At 46.3% G+C, this 7,255-nt stretch overlaps 1 long non-coding RNA gene across 1 annotated transcript in view; it reads right to left on the reverse strand.

Moving 5' to 3' along the window:
- Positions 1–2,105, reverse strand: part of LOC111744097 — a 14,667-nt gene extending 12,562 nt beyond the window's left edge. Inside the window, exons 1-2 of the long non-coding RNA XR_002782002.1 lie at positions 2,095–2,105; positions 1,972–1,974 (exon numbers count right to left, since the gene is read on the reverse strand). This is a non-coding gene — a long non-coding RNA (uncharacterized LOC111744097). The remainder of the gene's footprint in view (positions 1–1,971; positions 1,975–2,094) is intronic.
- Between the last annotated feature and the right edge of the window lie 5,150 nt (positions 2,106–7,255).

The raw sequence follows: 7,255 nt of genomic DNA on the forward strand, positions 1-7,255 counted from the left end.
GTGTGGGAAGAAAAGAATGGAAGGAATTAATAATTATCCCATTAATAATTTTTATATTGATTTTATGTTGAAATATTTTGATATCTTGAACTAAATCAAATAGATTATCTAAATTAATCCCCCTGCATCTTTTTAGCTTTTTAATGTGGCTTCTAGAAATTTTTAAATCATATACGTGGCTTTATGTATATAAGTGTTGAGTAACTATGGTGCACACCTGAAACATATAATACTGTATGTTAGCTATACTTTAATACACATCTTTTAAAATTCGATATGTGGCTTGCAATGAGGAGAGGGGAAGAGATCAGGCTGAAAGGTAGCAGGCATCAGATAACTGCGGGCTTTGTAAACCATAATAAAGAGTCTGGATTGTATTCTAAATGCACTGCAAATCCACCAGAAGGTTTTGAGTAGGGAAGAAACACATCGGAGTTGGGTAAAAAGTAAATCTCAAGCCAAAAGGTACACACGGGCTCTGGAGAAGCACATGGGGGGGGGGAGTTAATTCTCAGGAAAGGCTGGAAGGAGATGACCCTTAGGCTAAGTCTGCAGCGAAGCCCAAGTCAGGGGGACCGGCTCAGGCCACTCTGTGCCGTGCCCTGCTGGGCGGTGACACAGAGGCGTCTGACAAACTGCTCTACTCAAGGACAGCAGTTAGGCAGAACTAGAGTAATGAACCCTCCCGGGACGTTCTTCAAAGAATCCGACATCTGTATCTCCGGGCCTCTGTTCTGAGCAGTAAGCATGTATAGATAACGAACTGCTTATTGGACGTCTTCACTCAGATATCTCATATTTCCCCATCAAGTCTGTTTTTCTCAGTGCTCCCTAACACAGTACGTGACATCGCCGTCCTCCAGAAGCTCAAGCAGAAACCTGACGGCCGATGCTGCCAGCCTCTCCATTCTCCTAAGCCTAGTCTTTCAAAGAGACCTGTTGGCCTTACCGCCCAATCTGCCCACATCTCAGTCTGTCCACGTCTCGGCCTCTCCCCCTCGCCACCCCGTCTCCTGCCCGGATGATGGTGTCACTGCTCTCCGTGTACCCGCTCAAATTCCCTAAAATTCAAATTTCAGAACCTTGATGAAGGTACTTTGACCTTTTTTTTTAACGATTCTTATGAATGTCTTCTCATATCTCCATTCGCCTGGAGAAGAAAAAGGGAACAGAAAGGGGAGAGCGGAAGGGCTACAGCCTCCCAGCCAGCTCTCGGCTCAGTCAGCGCCGCGGTGGACGGGGAGACCAGCCTTCTGGGCTTTCGGCGGCTCATGGACACGCTGGATGGCAGCTCACAGAATCCTGAAATGGGAGCAACCCACGGAGGTCTACCTTGGGGTGGCGGCTTGCTCGAAGTTTCTACCCACTCCACTGGGAAGTCGTGACATAGACAACGGCAGCCAGAATCCCAGTTTATTCCCATTGTTGGGCCCGGGGCCCTGGTCTGGGAGGCGACCCTCCCCTGGAGCCCTCATTGGTGTGTGCCCTGTCCTTCCCGAGACTCCCAGAGACGTACTCCAGGACCCACGGGTGTTCTCATTTATGATTTAGAAACCACTCACTATGCCTAAAAATGTATGCTTACCATTTTCATCTGATGTTATTCTCGGCAATCCCCTTAGGTGGTTTACGCAGGTGAATATGTGAAAGCTATAGATTGCATATGGTTCTGATGACTACGGAGAACAGCTAACTTTAAGATGGCCACGCATGACAAAACGCACTCGCAGGAAGTCCCGGCAAGCCTGAACCACTGGGGAGGTCATCGGCCCGCACGTGCTTCTTCCTCATCCCTTCTAATTAATCCACTCCCCACCCCGCAGTCGTGCTGGCCTTTCGACCAAGCAAATCTCATCATGTCACGCAGCTGCTCAGACCCTGGGCAGCTTTCCATTTCTCTCGGGTTAAAGACCCAAATCCTTAACACGGCATACGAGACACTGCCCGGTTCGGCTTCTGCCCCCTCTCCACCTTCTTCTCATTCAAGCCTCCCTTTGCTCTACCCCGGCCACGCTCTCGGGCCTTCTTCATTTTCACATGGGAGTTGGAAGGCAGGACGCATAGACACCTTCATTTATCCCTGGCCTAATTAACTCCATATCTTTCAGATATCAACTCAAGTGACATTTTCTCAAGGAACTCTCCTAATCTCCAAGAACAAGACAGGACTTTGTTAATAGCATCCTGTCACTCTCTTCAAAGCATTTATAATTTATAATCATATAGTTATATGATATCTGACCCTGACACTGGTCTTTGGATATAATTCCAAAATCTATTTTGCCAACTCCTGAGTTTTGCATACAGAACCTTCTAGGAACCTTTCTGGTCCTACTTTTGCCATCTTATCTCTAGGCAGCGCCTCCTCCCCCATACTCTAATTCAGGGGTCAGCAAACTATGGCTGCCACCCGTTTTAGTAAATAAATTTGCGTTGGAACACAGAAACAAACCCCCACTTGTTTGCATATTTCTTATAGCTTCCTTTGGCCACAGGGCGGGATTGAGTAGTTGCAAAAGACTCAATGGCCCACAAAGCCTAAAATACTTACTATATTCTACTAAAGCCCGCCAGTCCCTGCGCTGATTCATTCAACAAGGACCTATTGAGTATTTACCGGGTGTTATGCTGGGTACGACTTCTCAAATTTAAAACAGATATGTAATAGGAATTCTATCTTCTTTCCCAATGGATCATATCTTGAGGTTAAGCACCATATTTTGGAGACCATAGCTATAAATAATGGAAGCTAGTGAAGGACTAGACTTAAGATTTTAAAATATTACTTTAACTTTCACAGTATTGAAAGACAGATGGGAACAAGGAGGCCAATTAGGAGACGACAGGTGAATGGAAGTGAGGGCCCAAACCAAGGAGAAAGCGGACTGAGAGAGAAGCTGGATGGAGGTTAATGAAGGAGCAGCTAGAGGACCTGCGGACTGTGTGTGTCTGGTGCCATTCACAGTGGTAGGAAGAGGAGGGAATGGGGAACCAGTCACCAACCTGAAGAAGCGCCAACTGACCAAGGAGTATAAACATTAATAAGAATATTATCTGCAATAAATTGGAATATATTAAATATGCATAAGTGTATTATGATACTTAAAAAAAATAACGCATCACCAAAATCATCTTGGGAGGGTACTAAAGAATCAACTTGATTTAGAGCCTCGTACATACAAGAATCAAGCATTTACCCAAATGAATGATGATAGGCAAGTTTCTCTTCATAGAGAATCCCAGATAATAAATGAAGAAATGATAGTATTGAAATGTCACTATTTTGCAAATCCTAACGGGTCTTGGCAATTGTGATGGTTAATTTTATATGTCTACTTGGTTAGCTTCTGGTACCCAGCTATTCAATTAAACACTAATCTGGTTGCTGCTGTGAAAATGTTTTGTAGATGTCATGAACATCTATAGTCAGCTGACTTTAAGGCACCTTCCTTGTGGTTCATTTCTTTTATAATTTGTAATCTCTGTGAGCTCGTCTTTAGAGAGATTGCTATTGACAGGAATCCGGTGTTCTCTGAGCTACAGAAACTTTGCTATTCAGAGAGGTTTTCCATTTATTTCTGCCTGGACCTGGGTTTCAGAGGTACCACATCAGTTATATGTCAATTTCTTGGACTGTGGTTCCTTAACCATGTCGTAATATGAATTCAGACCCCAGACTTGAGCTATGCAGGGTACGAAGCTGTCACGCGGTTGACTCTTTCCTAGTTCAAGTGCGTGGCAAGCTTCCTTGTAGCCTCCTCAGTCCAATGGGGGGTATTTTTCTAGTCATCATCTCAGTGTCAAGGTAATTGTGGCGGGTTCTATTTTTCAAAGAAGAATGTTCTTCCTTCAATGGAATGCTGACACTCCTTCAAGAGGTGAAGTCTCTGTTCCCTTCTCTGAAAATAAAATGCCGTAGAGGTGACTGTTTGTTTTCAAAGGCTAGGTCATAAAAGGTGATACATCTTCCACTGGCTCTCTCTTGGGACACTCACCTTTGAAACCCAGCCACCATATTGTGAGGAAGCCAGGTGACAGGGAGAGGCCACCATATTAAGGTTCCAGCTGGCATCCGCAGCTAAGGTCTCGGTCCGCAGCCAGCATCAGCCACCAGACGTGGGAGCGAATGAGCCTGCAGGTGATCCCAGCCCATAGCCTTTGAATCTTCCACCGGAGGCCCCAGACTTGTGAAGCAGGGCCATGCTGTCCCTCTGGTGCACTGTCCGAATTCCTGACCCACAGAATGCATGAGCACAATAAATGGTTGTTTTCCATGACTAAGCTTTGGAGAGATCTGCGACGCGGTCATGGTAACTGGGAGAGAACTCCTTTGTGACCTCAGCTTTCGGCAGGTGCTCAACAGTGGCTTCCTGCGTGAACATTCCCTCATCTCTGGCACCTGGGGACTTCCTTCTCTTGGTTCCTAGCCCGGCCACATATCCGTAAATTCTTATGACGCCTTACTCAGCATTTGAAATATAATGAAGCAGAATGGAGACCCTTTTGTGTCAGCTCACTCCGCCCAGAAGTGTCCGGAATAACTTTTCAAATGGAGACATAAAGAACTGAAGAACTTGAATTCTTTCACATATATAAAGATACTTAAAAAAAAATAAAAACAAACCCTATAGACAGTACATTTATTAAAGAACAGATCATTCATTACAGAAAAACATACAAATGGTTAATAAATGTTCATCCCCACTAGCACTCAAATAAAAGCAATATGATGAGCTACGACTTTCGCCAAATGGCAAGGATTTTCTCTAATGCTTGACACTGTAAGATGGGGTTCAAGGAAGCATAAGGTTTCAGTGTATGTATATAGCACTTCTAGAGAGCAATCTAGCAAGACGTAGCTCCTTAGAATTTTGTATAGTTTTGACCCAGCAATTCCACCTCCAGGAATTTATGCTAAAGAACTAATCACTGATACATTCAAGTATTTATCTTCAAGGATGTCAAATCCTATATTTTTTTTATAACAGAGAGAAAAAAGCTAAAAATAGCCCAAGCATCAAACAGCGGATGGTAAGATCATCTTAAATTTTAGCCTTGTTTAACCCAAAATAATGATCAAGTGAACATAAAGACAAGTTGTAGATTCATTGAGAAAGCTATTTATTTATTTATCCACAAGTCCAGTCATTGTGCTAGAAGATGAAATACAAAAACAATTAAGATGCAAAAGCAATCTATTGGGGGGGCGGGGACAAGGTAAACAAACAGTACAGTTCAGTATGATAAACATAAATAAAAAAGCTATGTTTAAATTGTGGTACAACACAGCCTTTGCTAACCTAACCAGACTGCAGAAGTAGGAGAGTTTGCTTTTGCTTTCGAGCAAGAGATGTTCAAGCTAAAAGCCCCCGGGGGTGGATAAGCAGAACTTAAGGGTGGCGGAGAAGGCTGAATGCCTACCAAAACTCTCACTCCTCCAAGAAGCGAGCTGTTCCTAGCAGCAGCTACCTCCATGATTGGAATGGGAGCGGAGGCTTTTGAGAGCAGGTCTTTCTCTGCACGTTCTCCTTCCCCTCCTGCTGGCTGCAGTGAGCCAAGAGCAGAGTGCTAATGCCAGAGCCTGGTCCTCCCACCAGCTGGAGGAAAGCTGCCCACTGACCAGGAACACCAGGGCCTCCAGTGACGTCATTTCGCTTAAAGTTGTTTTGTTTGTTGTGACGTTGATGAGAAAAATAGTTGATTCCCAGTGGGGCTCACTATCTGTGTGGAATCTGCACGTTCTCCTCACGTCTGCACGGAGTCTGCCCCTTCTCCCCATGTCTGCGTGGATTTTCTCCAGGGACTCTGGTTTCTTCTCACGTCCCAACGACGTTCATGTGAGGTGAATGAGGACTTACTGTATACGTTAAATCACAAAATGTTGAAGGCTGTGTCATTATAGCTAACAACACACTAACATGTGCAAGTTTTTATTCTCAAGTGTGAATGTATTAGATCAGTTACTCGAACATTCACTAAGCATGCTGTATGTGCACACCCGTGTGCCATGTGCATGACAAATACAGAGGAACAAAGCAGAGACCCTACCTGCACAGAATTTCCCGTCTAGAAGACAAAGCAGTAGCCGCTCATACAACTACAGTACAAGGCAAAGTGTGGCATTATAGCCTAGGGAAGGTACACACATGTCTCTCTCTCTCTCTCTCTCTCTCTCTCTCACACACACACACATTGGAGTAGGATTTAAAAGAAAGGAAATATTAGTTTCATATGGAGGTTAAAGAGACTTGGAAGACACTCGAAAATGACATTTAAATAAAATTCAGACAGGCAGAAAAGTGGGTGCAGGCATTCTAGGAAAGGGCACGGATGTGGAAGATGCCACGAGGAATGGAGAGAGCGGTTCAGGTGAGGACACAGAAATAAAGAAATGACAGGCGGGGGAGATCACGAATTTGAATGGCAGCCAACCAAAGTGGTTTGCGCTTTGTCTTCTTTGAGCAAGGGGAAGGCGCTGAAGGTTTTTGAACAGAGGTTTGGCATATTCGCAGCTATGCTTTAGGGAGACTAATCTGGCAGAGACTGGAAAATGATTGCAAAATTGCATTAGTCTAGCGAGAGGCTCCAGTTTTCACACCTATGACCCTAAAAAGGTTGTCGAGGAAACCGCCGGTACGGAACAGACGACCTGCTTTACCCAAATCTTTTCTAGTATTTTTAACCCCTCGTGAAAACAGTAATAAACAGACGAAATACAAATAGATCAGAAATTATTTACAAGGCAAAACTGTCAATGGAAACAGGGCCAGAGCTATGTAACCGTCACCGTCCCAAGTCCTGCTCCATCCACAAGGCTGGGCCAAGTGCGGGAGAGGGAGAGAGTAGCCGCTTTCTCCCTCTTCAGTTAAAACCTGGGCGGGCCGGAGGGCGGGCCGCTCGGGCGCGTCCACTGAGGGATGGATGTGGGCGCCGGCCCGGACCAGACCGGAGGGGCGCGGACAGCAGCAGGTGTGGTGGGAGGTCCTCCCCGCGGGTTTCACGTCCATCTCTCCCTCCCGCGACCCGATCCCGCAGCCCTGATCCGCTCCTCGGCCCCGGCCTCGCCGCCAGGTGCCCCCGAAGTGCAGGGGAACCAAGCCTTGCAGTGACGCCCCGAGCCTCGCCCGGCCAGGTCCCCGCTCCTGGGGGAAGCCCGGCGCCATCCCTCAGCCCCTCCCGGGCCGCCGCCCGCACTCACTGTCCCCGCAGCTCCGCGGCGGTGGGGCGGGGCTTCCTTGCGCGCGGGGCCCGGGGC

Source organism: Pteropus vampyrus, unplaced genomic scaffold (genome assembly GCF_000151845.1).
Source record: "Pteropus vampyrus isolate Shadow unplaced genomic scaffold, Pvam_2.0 Scaffold127, whole genome shotgun sequence".
Lineage (NCBI taxonomy): Eukaryota > Metazoa > Chordata > Mammalia > Chiroptera > Pteropodidae > Pteropus > Pteropus vampyrus.